General features: G+C 41.4%; 1 protein-coding gene across 1 annotated transcript in view; it reads right to left on the minus strand.

Annotated features, from left to right (window-relative positions):
* KLHL14 (kelch like family member 14) overlaps window positions 1-17,384 on the minus strand; it is a 104,519-nt gene that overhangs the window by 75,813 nt on the left and 11,322 nt on the right. The window lies entirely within an intron of this gene.

Below are 17,384 nucleotides of genomic sequence, written 5' to 3' on the forward strand. Positions count from 1 at the left end.
GCACCACTGGCGACACAGCAGCACCAATTGGTAAAAATGAGACTGTGAGGTTGTTTTGAGCCTCCCCAGAGTGGAGCCCTGCCAATGCTTGCCACTGATCCAGCGGCATGAACCTGCTCGACTGTGCAAAGTCACTCTAATTCCCTCCCTCTGTTTTTCTACCTTCTCCCCCAGGGGGCAACCACTGAAAGGAGTGACTACCCACCCATCAAGAGCTGGCAATTCGCTGCTATTAACCGTGACTGTGATTCCCAGTCTGCCTGGCAGTTCCTGAGAACAGGCCTGCAACGTCTCATATGCAGTAAAAGCTATAAGATGCACCCTGGCCGGCACACTCGACCTGATGGATGTGCGATCCTCAGGAAGGGTAATGGATTGAGCACACTTGCGATTGGAGCAGGGAGGGGAGGCCCAGACCCCCACAAGGGGCCTGCTGATTTAACGGTCGCTTTACATATAATTGAACTTTTCATTTACCTGAAAGGCTGAAGGTGGTGGTGGCAGAAAGGGAACAACCATGACTGAAGGAAAACGTCAATAAATACAAAAGGGTTCCCCTTAAATGTGATCACAACCCGCGGTGGTGGCTCTGAATCTGTTATTACATATTCAGCCTGTCGTTCTGATTCAAGGACGCTTGGCAAAGTACGCCCTTGTGGAGAAGCACTGTTTGTTGGTTAAGAACCTAACATTCGGAGAGTTAACTTAATACAGTTAATGACATTTCCATGTGAAGGAAGGGAACAAGAGAATTCCTTTAATGAAACTCTGGTGCCATTGAATGCATTGTATATGCCTCAGTAGAAAAAAATACCTTCTGGAGAAACTCCTATCGGGGAATCGTGGATAGTAAGTATAGCCACACTTACAGAAGAATGCATACTGTGATAGCAGCTTGCAATATTAATTTTGCCACAAACAAAGAAAACCCCTCACTTCTTTGAATTCACAGTACTTTGGAACTGTACCCATATGCCTTATAGACCTGTAGTTGTGAAACGAAAACAGAATATGATAGCAAAGAGCTCCATACTTTGAGGATTTCAGTGATCGGGGTGGTTGGTAAGAGGGGTTATGGGAACTCAGTGCAGTAAGTACCTTTCTTTTATTTTGAAATGAGAGCATACATGACTGATGTGCTATATAATCTCTTAAATGCATGGTTACAGAACTATTGTAAGAGGATTTTATTATTGTAGTTTTTGGGTCCAAATCATCAGCCAGCCTGTGAGTATAAGAGGAATCAAGATGAGAGCAGATACTCGTTTTTAGGTTGCTATCAGTTACCACGTGTCGACATTGCTGTTCAACTGGAAGGCACCATTCTGTGGTTTTCACGATGTGACACGCCTACCTGCTGCCAGACCTCTGGTGGTGGCAGATAGACCACTATCTACGGTTAGATGTAAGAGGAAAGGACTCAGTGAGGTGGTAGTGTGACCAAAGCAATATAATTAAATTTCCGTTATGATATTTAAATAAAGGTACTCCTTTTAAAATGTGTTTCACGAATGACACATGGAGATAAATGAATGGCTTACATTCATTTGTAAGGTTGTTTCATTAATTGATAAAGCCCGCTTCCCTGGACCAATCCACATTGGTGATTTTCAACAGCAATTTAGATGGACCATCTCTGCAGACGAGGAAGGGATCTAGAGTCTTTGTTCTCTCTGCCTAAAGAGACGCTTGCTGCCATCTGTCCCCTGAGAACTGGCCCGAGACTACCGATCCTAAGCCACTGAATAGCTGGCAAATGACAACAACCCTCACCCCCGCCAAGGATGACACGATTCAAAGCTAGCACAGCAGCAGCGACGGCCTCCACAGAAACTAAGACGAATCTCTAAACCAGCCAGCCTCCGCAGGGAATGTGACCAGGAATTCCTCGGAAGGAAAGGAAATCCCACCTACCCTCAGCGGCTGCGTGTTTCCTGTGAAGGCGAAGTGTTTGAAGTTCATCATGCGCGGCCTTCTTAGTGAGTGAAGACACATTTTAAATCCCGTATCACTACATTCATATCATCATCTATTTCACTTATTATGGCATTGCGCTTGGAGCATCTTGTTTCTAAAGCTTGTCGTCACTCACTTCTCCAAACCAGTATCGATATTATTTAAGTCTAAACAAAGTTTAAAACTCTACCTGGTGAGGGTGAATCACACAGAAGCCAAAAATAGGATAAAGCGTGTGAGAAGTAACAGAGTGCAGAAGAAAGAACACATAGACTAACAAAACACGTTGGAGTGGTTCCCCACCATTTTCTCCATTGACTGTCAAAACAGCCTTACGTCCCAGATAGAGCTCCATTTTACAGGGAGGTGAGAAAGTTCCCATAGTCGAAGCGTACACTTTGTTGAGACCTAGGCCTTCATATACTACCACGCCTGTGATCTTTTTACAATTCAAATTTGTTTTTTTTAATTTTTATTTTACCACAACTTCTGACTAAGACCCAGATGACCTGGATTCTAGGGCTAATTTTGCCATTCAACAGAGTAATTTTGTATAAATTACTTGGCTTTTTGGAGCCTCTGATTTCTCATAATAGATGAATAGTATCTGACTTGCCTCTTGAAGGGATTGCCATGAGGATTATCCAAAATGAAGTGAAAAGTTCTATGTAAACTCTAAGGTAAGTGATTATTGATCTGTAGATATTGGCAACACAACGTGGGCTTCATTTCAACATACCAAGCCCCGATTAAATAGTTAAAAAAGAAAAATAATATTTTTCTCTGAGATTCTTGTTGAGTTCATGTGTATAAATACAAGCTAATGAAGAGGACTTCACTACCCAGCTGTTGTCTTATGTGTTCTTAGAAAATTATCACTTTAATTACATTGGATATCTTTTGAGCCTTGTTATAAGAAAATATACATTTGGACAGTACATAAAACTGAACCTTTCTGGATCCAAATAAAGGACCCTAATAGAGATCACTCTACATTTCTTATTTCATAAGAATAAAACAAATGAGACAAACCATCACATATTTTACTTTGATTTAAATGCAATGTCAACTATTCAATTACTCCTAGAAAGTAATACACGTGAATAATTCCTGTGGAAAAGCTTCCATTCTTTTTACAATGTGCAATTATAATAGTGACAATGACAATAATGACAGATAATAATGCATGTGTATCGGATATTGAAACCTCTGATTATCATGCTATTTATTTGATGTGTGTGAACTTCAATTTGAAAACACCATGATAAAAAAGATACCTTGTGAACCAGAAAAGTAAAATTAGGAGAATCTGAATTAACTTGCTGAAGGGGGTTTCAATTACTCTTTTCTAAATAATTCCAACAGAGCCTTACAGGTTTCATTTTAGATTAGCAAAATCTACAAATGTAGCCCTTTTGCAGAGATTAGAGTTCCTTCATATGGCTACCTGTATACCTGTTAGAAGCCCTTTATATAGGGAACCAATTTAGCCAAAATTAATATGTTCTCTTCAAATTTGTTAATATTTTTAAAATACATGTACTCCTTTTTACTCTTCAACTTGACACCACCTAGATCAAACTAATGTGTTTAAAAGACATGGAATTAGAGACAAAGAGCTTAGTATGTCATGATTAATAATATTATTTCGATGCCTTTGATTTGGGCTCCTAGATTCTTGCATAGAAAAATATAAGGTTAAAAAGGCGATGGAATTTGAAGGTCCCCTTTGTTCCATCTCAGTAATTGCCCAACATTTACCATGTGTCATATTTGTGTGTGTGTGTGTGTGTGTGTGTGTGTGTGTATACGCATGTGCTCACGCGCATATGTAGTTTGGTTACGGGGATGAATGATTGAAGGATGACCTAAAACCTCCTGGTGTAAACAAATTTTTCATCATACTGGTGCTATAAGTAAAGTCTCATTTATTTATATTTCAGTGATTTGGAACTTTAATTATTGGGAAACAGGCCAGATAAAGTTTACCTTTCCATGATACATGAAAAAAGTTTTCATTAACTAAATTGCAAGAAGAATTTTAACCTGTTTAACAACTCAGGAGGTCTGCTGGCATTTTAGAGCTACCTATGTCCATTTAGACCAAATTCATTTTACAGACTACAAATCTTTCTCATTTATGTGGTAAAGAAAATATTCTATAATCTTCTAAGACTCATTAAATGAGGGAGTTAGAAGACAACTTTGAAGTAATCTAGTTCAGTGATCCCCAAACCTGGTGAGTCACCAGAATCATCTGAGGGGATTACAAGATTTAGATTCTTGATATGGATTCTCCAGGCTCCACTCCCAGAGATGATGATTCAATTGGGATGAGGCCTTAAAAATCAGTAATGTTTCACAGTCTTCCAATTGATTCTAACTAACGTAGAGCCAGATTTGAGGTCACTGATTTGGTCCTGCTCTCTACCTAAAGTAGAAATCTTTTCAGTAGTTTTTTTTGTTTTTTTTTTTTTTTGTAGGTAATTATTCTTATCAATTATGCGATTTATTTTATATTTAAAAAAATTAATGTTTATTTTTGAAAGAGAGAGAAGACAGACAGCGAGTGGGGGGGGGCGGAGAGAGAGGGAGACACAGGATCTGAAGCAGGCTCTGGGATTTGAACCCTCAGTACAGAGCCGGATGCGGGGCTCGAACTCATTAACCTGTGAGATCATGACCTGAGCTGAAGGCAGATGCTCAGCTGACTGAGCCAGGAGCCTCTCAACTATGCAATTTATAACAAAATGGACCTTGGTTTTTCAAAACTGCTTTATTGTGGAAAGATGTCGGACAGTTGTGTTAAATATCTGTTTTTCTCCTTGTGCTGAGCTGAAAATCTACCCAAGTCTTTTAGAGAACAAAGAGCAAGCACTTGTGTCTGTTCTGGCAGGCTTCAAATATTGCAAGATAGTTGCCATAGGTCTTTTCTTTTCTGTGTTAAAAATTCTCCTTTCTTTCTGAGAAAGTTTCCGTTTTCCCTAGCATCACACTCACCTCCTTAAAATATCTCTGCACCATCATTGTCCCCTTTTAAATATGTGATCAGAATTGTATACAATATAACAAGTGTGGTATGTGATATGATGTATACATATGCATATATATAAAAATACATGCTATAAGGTTTTCTAAAATTACAGTAGTGTTTTAGCAGCCACAGTGCAGTGGTGGATTCCTGTTAAGCTTCCAGAGGACTACAAATATAAAAATTTTTTTAAAACCAAGAGTTTTCAAGTCAGGTTTTTCCTATCCTATATTTCTTCTAGTTAAATATTTTAAACATCAACACTTGATTATTTTTTAATGTTTTGGTATCTTCTACTGATTTAGGTATTTTGTTTCAATTCACTTATTTTTTTTTAATTAAAAAATGTTTATTTATTTTTGAGAGAGAGAGAGAGAGAGAGAGAGAGAGAGAGAACATGAGTGGGGGAAGGGCAGAGAGAGAGGGAGACACCAAACTTGAAGTGGAGTCCAAACCTGGAGCTGTCAGCACAGGACCCCACGTGGGGCTCGAACTCACTAACTATGAAACCATGACCTGAGCTGAAGTCAGATGTTTAACCAACTGAGCCACCCACGCACCCTTGTTTCAATTCCCTTATTATTTAGCAGTTATTAATTGAGTTTGTACTATGTTCCAGGTACCATTCTAAACACTAGAGCTAATGATGGGAATAAGAGGTATAAATTCCTTGGTCCTCATGGCACTTACTTCCATCCTAGAGGGAACATCTATTGAAAATATCATGGTTCTTGAAGTAGAGAGCCTGGTTGTTAAGGGCATAAGCCTTACAACTTGGGCGAGACCCCTGGTTTCAGTTCTTTCAAGATGAGTGACCTTGGGCTCTTTTCCCCTTTTAACCTTATTTATAAAACAGTGATAACAACAGACGTAAGGCATGGTTTGTTTTTTTTTTTTTTTTCAGGAATAAATTAAACAATATATGCACAACATTTATAAAGTGCTAGATAAATTCTATCATTACCATCCTCCTCTTCTTCCTCATCACCATCATCATCAGTATTAGCTATTTCTTTGTGTAACTTGCAGATTTGACAAGGTAGTGTGGCCTATGTCCCCATCCAAATTTTATTACTTAAAAATAATAGTGTTGTATTTCTTTTGTTCAGGTGTTTTAATTATCGTAACTTGTTCACAATACTAACTCATTGGGGTTTTACTCTGGAGTTCCTCATATATAGCCTTTAGGAGTATATAGCTTTTTTTTTTTTTTTTTTTTGAAACATAGAGATTTGACGGAAAAACTAGGCAGTTATGAAGTAGCAAAGTAAACTGGGATAGATAATCATCTTCCCATCCTCTTAAGGCCAACTTAGTTTTAATGTAAGAGTCAGTCACACATGAATTTAAATTCTCTTTCTACCACTTCATAGGTTCATACCCTTGGGTATATTCAATCTCTTTACACCTCAGTTGCTTCATCTGTAAAGTGGGGGTGCTGTGAGGGTTAAGTGTAATGGGAAAATAAATGGTTGCGAATAAAATCACCTTCTAGAGCCAGTCCCTTTAACAAATGAAAAGTACTTTGTGCTGCTGATGCCTTGAAAAATAAGTGTCTCTGCATAGTGAAGGAAGAGAAAAACTGATACCTCCAACATAATCCAGTAGGGAGAGGCTGGAGAAGATTGGAAGAAGTTATGACTCATTCCCATTACTTTCCAATTTCAATGGACTTTACTAAACCTATGATGGCTTGGTAGTTTCTACTAGCAGGGAGAAAGGACAATTTCACATCTGGTGGTACAGCAGGGATGTATAGTGGTGGTCTGGAAGGCAGGAAAAGCCAGAATGAGGCAAGCCCCCAGGGATTCACAGAAGTGACGATGGTTTTGGGTTTCCACCGGCCATGAGATCGGTGGGGTTTCCAACAATTTTACCAGATCTGTGAAGCCACCAGCTGACATTTGGTTCACATGTGGAAAATATTTATGTCGTTCCCATGGTATCAATTGATTAACGATAACAATTATTATTATGCATAATTATTAACTTTACAAATCACTCATGTGAAAATCAATCATTGGCATTTGACTTTTTCTTATATTGCTTAGAAGCCTTTCAGAAACCATAGGTTGTGCTGTTTACAAATAGCCAGAATCTTTACTGCATAAGCAAGTTTCACAAAAATATAAAACCACTGGGCTTCCTACAGTGGTGTGGATCCAGATCTCATTAACAAATTCAACCTGCTCACCCTTTGGTCTGCCATCTCTCTCTGTTAAAGATGTCACCAAACCCTATCTAAGTCACCAGTTAAAAATTTTTTTTGATGTTTATTTATTTTTGAGGGAGAGAGAGAGAGAGAGAGAGAGAGAGAATCTGAAGCAGGCTCCAGGCTCTGAGCTGTCAGCACAGAGCCCCTGGCAGGGCTTGAACCCATGAACTGTGAGATCATGACCTGAGCCAAGGGCGATGCTTAACCAACTGAGCCACCCAGGCACACCTCAAGTTACCAAGTTTTATGATAATCGTGACCCTTCTGCCATTTTCTTGCTATAGTCGATCTTTTGCCAAGTCCTGTAGATTCTAGAGCCGTAAAGTTTCTTCGGCCTATCTCTTCATCCCAGTCAGACCACTAGTAGCCTGATTCAGCTGGGTTGGCTCTCTCCCGAGCTGATGTAGCAGTGGTGTCTCTCCTTTCTGCACTCCCATGGAATCTCCCCTCAAATTTGAATAAATTTGTCAAATTAATTTCAGCAAAGCCTGATGTTAACTATCAACTACTTCAGTCTTCTTTTGAAAAACTATCAAACAATTCCCCATTACCTATCATCTACAGGGGGCACATTTCCCCCACATTGTAACTTCCCTTTTCTCTCTCACAGGTAAATGCCTTCCCTGAGATTCTTTTCAGGGATAAAAGAGTTTCTGAGTTAAGGTCTGAAAAAACTTGAAAGAGGAATTTCAGCTGGAAATTGCTTAGACCATGGGGAAAAGTAAGCAGAGGAAGATGCGGAGTGATTGGCCAGGAGGAGACTTTGAAAATCAGCTAGCCTTCCCTAAACTTCCAGCTAGAACGGTCCCCAAAAGTCCCCAGAGGACAGCTGCTACCCTTTTCTTAAATTTTTCCAGAGAAGTAAACTCCCTTGAGAATTTGTTCCAGCTGATTTGCTGTTGTATTTAGGTTTCTTTATCATAGCTGTTCTTGGTAATTACACAGCAGCTTTCATCGGAAGAGCCTTTAAATAGACCTGATAATGCCTCTCTGAGGTAGGTAAACACAAAGTATCATTATCCCCATTTAACAGATGAAAGAATAGAGGAAAAAGGGCTTGGGCATCTTTTCCAGTGCCTCGGGATGGGTTTTATTTCCTCTATTTCACAGAGGAAATGTCTCTAGGGTTTTCTCACACCACCCTTCTGTGATTCTCAGGGTCAAGTGTAATTGAAAATGCCTTAGCTTCCCATCTTCTGACATTGGTGTTGCCCCTCTTCCTACCACTATGAGTCTGGCTGCATGATGACAGGGGACTGGTCAGTTGTACACATTATTCAGTTTTTCTAAGATGGAAGTAACTGTAAGATTTGCTTGATCATATCATAAAGGCAATTCATGCTTGCTGAGAAAAATTCTGTCTATACTTGTAAGCAAAAAGGACTTAGTATCTAATAGGTGGTCAATAAATACTTCTTGTGTGAATGAGAAAATGATAAATTAAAGAACGAATGGGTGAAAAGAGTCACTGGTAATCCCACCTTTGAGAAACACATCATTACAGATTCTTTATCATCTTTTCGCCCCCCTCATCTGTTTTAACTTCCAGTCAGTGAGTGTGGTGGTGAGGACATGAGAAGGCAAAAGGGGATGAGGAAAAGTCATGTTTCTGAACTATAAGGTGGGAGAGTCAGAGAGTAATACTTTGGGGAACAGTCTTATTAACACACACCCAGATCTAACCTGCCACCATTACTCTGCACTGCCCCAAACCCTTTTGTTTTTTTTTTTTTCAACGTTTTTTTTTATTTATTTTTGGGACAGAGAGAGACAGAGCATGAATGGGGGAGGGGCAGAGAGAGAGGGAGACACAGAATCAGAAACAGGCTCCAGGCTCTGAGCCATCAGCCCAGAGCCCGACGCGGGGCTCGAACTCACGGACCGCGAGATCGTGACCTGGCTGAAGTCAGACGCTTAACCGACTGCGCCACCCAGGCGCCCCAAACCCTTTTGTTTTTTATGCCTACTTGCACATGTCCAAATAATGTCTTACCGTTACCACACATCCATGAGTGTTAGTGGATACCTCTGTCTTTCTCTTTGTTCTTTGAGATTACTATTGTCTCATAGAAGGGGAGCTACCCCGATAGAGAAATGTTACCAAATTTCAGTTATTAGCACAATATTGAACCTTCATGATATTTGCTACCTTCACACACTGATATTATTTAATATTTTATTTAAAACTGCTCACTAAAAAAAGAAAAAAAAAACGAAAAACAAAAAACATAAAACTGCTCACTTAAAAAAATGTTTAATACCATTCTACTCTAAGGTTCCCAGGGCTGGTTGCTCCCAGAATCACCTGGGAAAGCTTTTACAAAGTATCAAGAATGGGGGCAACCTCTCAGAGATTCTGGTTTAACAACCCAGGGTGGGACCCAGCACTGGTTTTTGTTTGTTTGTTTTTTAAAGCTTTCTGTGGGATTCAATTGCACAGGTAATACTGAGAATTACTGCTCTAAGCAATTGTATTTATGAATTATGGGCTTCATGGGTTAATTGTTTATTTCTAATACATGCTCAAATGTAGTAATACCTCAAAAATAAATAAACATTTAAAAATTTTTAGAAACGGGGGCGCCTGGGTGGCTCAGTCGGTTAAGCATCTGACTTCGGCTCAGGTCATGACCTCACGGTTCATGGGTTCGAGCCCTGCGTCGGGTTCTGTGCTGACAGCTCAGGGCCTGGAGCCTGCTTCGGATTCTGTGTCTCCCTCTCTCACTGTCCCTCTCCTGCTCATGCTCTGTGTGTGTCTCTCTCAAAAATAAATACATGTTAAAAAAAATTGAAACGCAGTATTACCTAACTTGCTACGAGAAATTTAGAAAGGGCTTTTTGTGTACCGTCTGACATTGCCTCACGTCCTCCCAGTGGTAGGTCATCATAGTTGAGGACACGCTATCATGAATGGAAGAAACCGGGACTTTAAAATTTGAATCTCTAAACATCGGGTTACATTCCACCCCTGCCACTAGTTACGTGTTTGGCCGTGAGAAGATCAACCTCTTTGCTGACTACGGCTTTGCACTTCGCAATCCCAGATGAGCACCTTCACGCTCCTCACCTCAGCCCCTGTAGCTCGCCAGGGTCTCCCCCCATTCTTCCCCGGCACGTACGCATTCTGGGTGAGTTGGGAACGTGACCATGTCTTCCTGCGTGTGGATGGGGTAGTTTGCTCGTGCCTTTGCCTCTTTCCTCTGGAACCAAACCCGTAGACTGGTCAATGGTAGTAGAGGTAGATGCGACACAAAAGCATTCATCTGAACCCATGAAATGCAGGCCTCCCCGGGGCTTAGCTCATAAGCCTGAAGGGCCAGAACAGGGCCACGTTTACACTGTACAGAGCATTTCACACTCCACCCTTGGTCCTTTGCTCCACGAGGGACCATGGCTTCTGGCCAACCTGACGCCCGCTGCATGCCCTGCCCTGCTCCTTCCACACCTCCCAGATTAAAGCTTCCTTTAGCAACTAGAAGCAGCTGAATATCTTCTTTGCTTGATTACCTATATAATCCCTAATTCTAATACCTAGTACTTAGTGCCTTTCTTCTGAAGAGCATAAATTGCAGTGGAAATGGCATCTCATTAATCCTCCTCGCATCCCTGTGAGGAAGTTGAGTGACAAGTATTACCTCCTAGACTAATCCTCGTGCCTGCGCGTGGGACACCGGGTCTCGCTGCTCACTAGCACGGATGCTCGCTACCGAACGAGCTGGCAGGGACAACCAACGTTTGTGTGATAGGAGAAAGCTCTTCTCCTTGTTCAAGGGAGAAGTGGTTCTATGCAGCCTGTCACAGAGGAGCCATTCGAGCTCTGTGTAGCTCGGTGACAGGGGGAGATAGAGCATTACTCACGCTGGTGATGGGCTCATAAGTAATGCCTGCTCTTAAACTCCTAATAAAGCTCAATTTTTAGACTCTGCTGCCTCCTGAGAACCAGTCTCATTATTGAGACTTCTCTCTCTCTCTCTCTCTCTCTCTCTCTCTCTCTCTCTTTCTTTCTCTCTCCAGCCCATCTGGCCCGCTTTTTGGAGAGATAAAGTGACTTCCTGACCTGAGGAAACTGGTACCTGCTTGCTGCCCAAGAAGTGCAGAAAGACGCAAGGATACTGTTGAAAATTCACGTTCGGGATATAACAGACCTGGCTACAATTCCTTGTCTCTGAGAGTCTGGGACGCAACGGTCAAAACAAATAGATTAACAAAATCAGCATTCCGAAGGAATCAGCGTTCCAGTGATGCTGAGGGGGACCATGGCTAGATCCTACCTCATGATCTAGAGCCTGATTTTATCCATTACTCTAACTCCAGGGAGAGATTTCTCTTGGGGAAGCTAGGAAGCTTGTTCTGAGGAACTGGAGCCAGCCTCCCGCCAAGCGGGCTGTTTCCAGTTGGAGAGTCACTGCAGGAGTGGCCATACAGGAAGACAGTGAGAAAAGTTAGTTAGGAACCGAATATATTACTCCAGGCTTCTCTTGGAATATTCATGGCAACACATAGGTGTCCATCTTCAATTCAAGAAAAGGGAGTTTCGGCTGATACCTTCTAAATGGGCCCAGAATTTGAGTTTAGGGGAAGAATAATTCTATTAAACCATCCTGGGGTTAAGACAAATGAAGAAGGTTGCCCTTACTTTTGGGTAGACACATAGCAAGGGACTGAGGCAGGCCCGGGGTGTGTGTGTGTGTGTGTGTGTGTGTGTATGCTGTGGAGACAATGAGGTGTGGCTTGTGGGATCCAGCTTAGGGACACCCTGCTGCTGTGGGTGAAATAGGAATCTCTTATCCTCCTCCTCTTTTCCTCTCCCTCCCTGTGGGGAGCCGGTTCTTTCTGTTCTTTGCTGCTTCACCAACCCTGGAGGGCCTAATGCTAAAGTAAACCCTAGCTCCAGGGCTCTGTGAGGCTGAGAGACTCTCCAGCGTTCCCCCTGCAAAGGGCATCTGTGTGGAAGGCTCACAGACCCTCCCAGTCGGCCAATGCATGACACTGCCCTCTTCAGTTATCAGATTTTCGCCAGGCGGAAACAAATTATCTTGGGGAAATTGACCACATTCTCTAAAACTGAATTGTGAACACTGTACTGTGTGGCTTGACTTATTCTGAAAATTCTCTGGTGCAGTAGGTATCCCAGTCTCATCATGAGGACATAAATCCCTTAGAGTCTGGTAGTTCCAATAACCTTCTCTATCACTCATTTCCCCTCTCCTCCTGTTAGTTTACCAGAGTACTTTGAATTTTGCAACACGTTTCCCTCAGACGTATCTTTCAGTAAATTACTGTTCGCATTTTCTCCCTTCTTCTATCATAGATATGTAGCAAATTGGAAAACAGAAGCAATTTTTTGTTTAGTCTTATGATTTTCGAAGTGTGGTCCAAAAGCCACCAGTAGCAAAACCATCTGGGATGTTGCTAAATATGTAGGTTCCTGGGTCCACATTCCTGATCAGTTTATGAAGAATCTCTGAGGTAGGGCTAGGGAAGATATATTTATTTAAAAATCTCTCTTGTTGATTCTTAAGAGAACTACTGACTCACGCAAGACTTTCTGAGGTCGAGGAAAGAGGATATTTTTCTCTCATAAAGGCTTTGTATTGCTGGAAGAGCTATTAATATATTGCTGACTTGGATCACTGCTCAATTGCCTATATAACTTTGCCGTACAGACTTAGTTGAAAAGTAACAATTCAGTTAGCTTCCCTAACCTGCTTTCAGATGCCTGTATCCTATCACTGGCTCTTGTGATAAACCGAATTGTTTCTGCCAAATTTATATGTTGAAGGTGTAACCCCCAATGTGACTGTACTTGAAGACAGGGTCTTTGGGAGGTAATTAAGGTTAAATGAGGTCATAAGGATAGGGCACTAATCCGATAGGACGGATGTCCTTATAAGAAGAGGAAGAGACACCAGAAATCTCTGTCCCACTCTCTCTGCCAGTACACCCACAGAAAAGGCCATGTGAGAACATGGTGAGAAGGCTGCTGTCGGTAAGCCAGGAAGAGAGGCATCACCAGAAACCAATCCTTCTGGCAACTTGACCTCGGACTTCCAGCCTCACAGAACTATGAGAAAACAAAGTCCTGTTATTAAGCCACCCAGTCTGTGTGGCAGCTCAACCAGGCTAATACAGACTTCCTTACAACTGTCCAACCAACAGGACCACAGGGCAGAAGAGACCAATGAGGCTCACACTCACTTTTGGGAACTAAGCCTTGAGAAGGGGCCTTCGATGGTCAAACTTGCACAACTACCTCGAGAAAGGATCTTTCTAATTTCACCACAAAATAACCATACCTTATAGCAGCCTACCAGCTACGCTCTATATGGAGAATTTGGAATATGGGGAGGCAGGCTCCTTATCTAGTCCTGTTTGGTGCCCAAGCACCGTACATATGCAGTAAATGTTAATGGATAACAATGTTCCAGTAGAGGAAGGGCAGCTAGTAGGGATAATAACAGATACGGCTAATGGAGAGAAGTGATTCGTATAAGCTTTTGTGGCGGACTCTAATTAGTGCCTATAAAGCCATAGACACGAATTTCTTTGTGCTTTCAGAAATTCTAAATGCTTCTTACACTCTGAGACTCTATAGTTTCCTTGCCATAAAAAAAGTGAAACATTTTCCAGAAAAATCTTTCAGAGTTGAGAATTATTCTTTCTAGGTCAAAAAGACTGTTGTTTTCTGGAACTCGGGCTCTCAGTTTGACTAGGCTGATGGAAGGCTTGAGGGGCTCCTGTCTGTACAGGGGGTGCTTCTTCCCTGGAATAGAGTTTTACTTAGACTACCTGCTGCTGGTTTCGTTTGCTGTGTCCTAAGTCTGGAGAAATCACAAGCCTTGAGTTCATGTGAGTGCATTACAGCGATGTTGACATATTTCCATTTTGCTTCGTCTGCTTTTGTCTCTTCCCAAATGTTTACTCTCAGAATGAGTGACAGCTGAAGTTTGTTAGGCTTCTAAGGATACTGAAGTGACTGCCTAGAATGAGTACCTTCTCTCCGTGAGTAAGACCTCCACAGACGGAAGAAGATGCCTGCCTTCTAAACACACACACACGAGTGACCGATTTGGAGAGGTTACCTGCTTTCTTGGGATCTGTTGGCAGTGCATACTAAAAACTGTAAAGTTATCATATTTTCTGAAAACACTTTGTCCCCTTGAGTATCCAGCTAAAGAAATCCACGTTAAAATTCCTACCACTTTGCACCCAGATCTGTGATGGCCTGGAGTCTTCTTTGTTATGTAATGGAGACATAAACCTTTACAGAAAGCAAAAATCTGATTGGTCAAACAGATGCATAATCAAAATAGAAACCGTCCACCCAGAAGCATAAACACTCAGTTTAGGAAACAATGTGCTGAACATACTTCCGTATCCACACGCTCAAAGCAACAGTTAGTGAAGTAACATGCCTAACCTACTAAGAGTAGTAAACGTAATTTCTTGTCAAGAGTACCAGGTATCTTTTGTCCCCGAGGAAAACTGCCAGGAGACTGTAGCAAAGGAAGATGGAAGAGGACAAGTTACTCTCATGCTGAATTTAGCTTTTCCATGTCAGAAACTGCCTCGGTGATATGTGTAGTGAAGCCCTCAGCTGAAACCCAGCCATGACTGAGAAGTCTGGGCTGTGCTATTTCCTGCCGATCCCCATAAGGAACACTTTTGCCTCCCTTTCCAATGGAGAGGACTTGTTTAGCAGTTTTGTTTTCTTTTTACATGTCTTCTTCTTCTGCAGTGGCTCTTCTGCATTAGCATTGTCTTGGCAACCAAAAAATTTCACCTCATGTCATTGTCTCGGCAACCAAAGAGTTTCCCCACGTTTCCCTAAAATAATTATTGTGTAAACAGAGTTTGAATAAAAATGTCTTATGTACCTCTAAGAAAATTTAAATAAATAAATAAAGTACGTAACAGTTTTTTGAATACAATTTTTGCTTCACCAAGTCCAAACTATCGGTTGAGAAATACAATGCCTAAGTAAATATAAAGTCAAAATCATCACACGAAGAAGAAAACAAACAACAAAGTCAACCACAGATATTTTCTCCAGTCGTACCCAACAGCAGGAGTTTTAGTAATAGACATATGTGTCATACCAGCTTATCTTGAGAGTTTTCCACTGTACGTCAGCATGCATTTTCTTTGCATTCTCATCGGCTGCAACACCCAATTCCTGCAGAAGGTGGGCCCTGGGGGTGATGCAGGAGCCCTAAGAAACACTACTAAAGATGCTTCAAAGGCTCATAACTCAATAAGAAGGAGACAACCCAGCTAAAAAATGGCCAAAGGCTTTGAATAGACATTTTTCAAAACAAAAGGAACACGTGGCCAATACGCATGTGAAAAGAGGCTCAACACTGTTAGCCATTAAGGGGATGCAGACCACAGTGAGCTAGAACTTCACAGCCACAAGGACGGCTATGGTCAAGAAGATGACAACAAGCATTGGTGAGGATGTGGAGAAATTGGAAGCTTTACACCCCGTTGGTGAGAAATGCAAAGTGGCACGGCTGCTTTGGAAAACAACCTGACAGCTCCCCAAAAGGTGAAACATTTGTTCCTTGTTTTCTAAATACCATATGAGCACTTCCACTCCCCAGTATACATATATATACACATCCACAAGAAATGGAAACATAGGTCCATACACAAACTTGTACATAAATTGCCCATAGCAGCATTATTTATAACAGCAAAAAGTGGAAACAACTCAAATGCCCACCAACTGATGGGTGAATAAAATGTGTTATAACCATACAATGAAATACTATTCAGCCATAAAAAGGAATGGAGTACTATTATGTGCTTCAATGTGGATGAACTTTGAAAACATTTTGTTACATGAAAGAAGCTGGTCGAAAAGACCACGTATTGTGTGATTCCACTTATCGGAAGTGTCCAGAAAAGCAATACTATGGATCTCCGGAGCCAAGAAAGTGGATTGATGGTTGTCTAGGGCTGAGGGGAGCAGGAGAGAGATGGGGGCTGATTGCTAACAGATATAGGGTCTTTTGGAGGGGGGTGATAAATGTTCTAAAATTAATTATGGTGATGGCCGCACAACTCCAAAACTACTGGGTTTTACACTTCAAATGAACGAATTGTATGCTATGTAAATTACATCTCAAGAAAGCCATTCGACATGAATCCACCATGGTTTTTCTAATGTTTCCAATTGCTGACATGGATGGATGAGGAGGACAGAACAGACTCCAAGCCTGGCCTAAGCTCTGTAGTTCACTCGAAGGTGGATAAAACGGACACTTTTAGCAGAAACCTTATCACTATCAGAGCAACACTTGGGATTCATGCCATGAGAATCCAGCTCTAGAAAGAACATATCGTATGGTATTAGGAGTCCTAACAAGTAAACAGAAGAGCAAATTAGATATAAATAGAACTACTCTTGTGAAAATAAAATCTATCAATTATTAAGCGTTCATAGCCAGGCACTATGTTTAGTGTTGTACCTACATTCTTCCAACATTCAGAATTGCCCAAATGAAGTGGGTATTAGTATGTAAACTTTATAGGTAAGCAATCTGAAAACAAGTAAATTACCTAAAGAAAGCCAGCTTATGAGTGGTCCAGGTAGGATCTGACCCACGTCTGTGTGACTTTTGGGTCTTAATTACTATGCCATAGAACTGTTTAAGATATTTGCATTATAACATAACCATTTCATTGGTACCTCCTCTTATGCCATATTCTCTCCCTTATTCATATATGTGTATTTCCTAGCTTTACTTTGTAGTCCCTACCTACAAATGTCATTTTGGAGTGAACACTCAGGAAAACCTTCAAATAGGGAGATTACAGGGATTGCCACTGACAGTCGTGGTGTAGTTGTCATAGTTACCAATCCACCCAATTGGTCTTTGCTACGAGGCACACACTTCTGCCTCTATATAATACACCAATATTGGCTGGGTTCCATCACAATATCACTGAACCCTGTTAATGCATACGAAGTAGAAAGTGCTGAGGTTCTAGTGTGCATAGTAAAGCATTAAAGTTTTTCCTTCCAAGTTTCCCTCTTGGACTCACAGGTATTACATTCTCTCTTCTAATCCCTTCCATTTGCCCAGGACGTTCTGGTGTGGTTGGTCTTGAGGGGCGCTGAAAATCAGGGCCACACAGCGGTCTGCTGCTTTGTTCTAAGCGGGATTTACAAACACG

The sequence above is a fragment of the Leopardus geoffroyi genome, chromosome D3 (assembly GCF_018350155.1).
Source record: "Leopardus geoffroyi isolate Oge1 chromosome D3, O.geoffroyi_Oge1_pat1.0, whole genome shotgun sequence".
Classification (NCBI taxonomy): Eukaryota; Metazoa; Chordata; class Mammalia; order Carnivora; family Felidae; genus Leopardus; species Leopardus geoffroyi.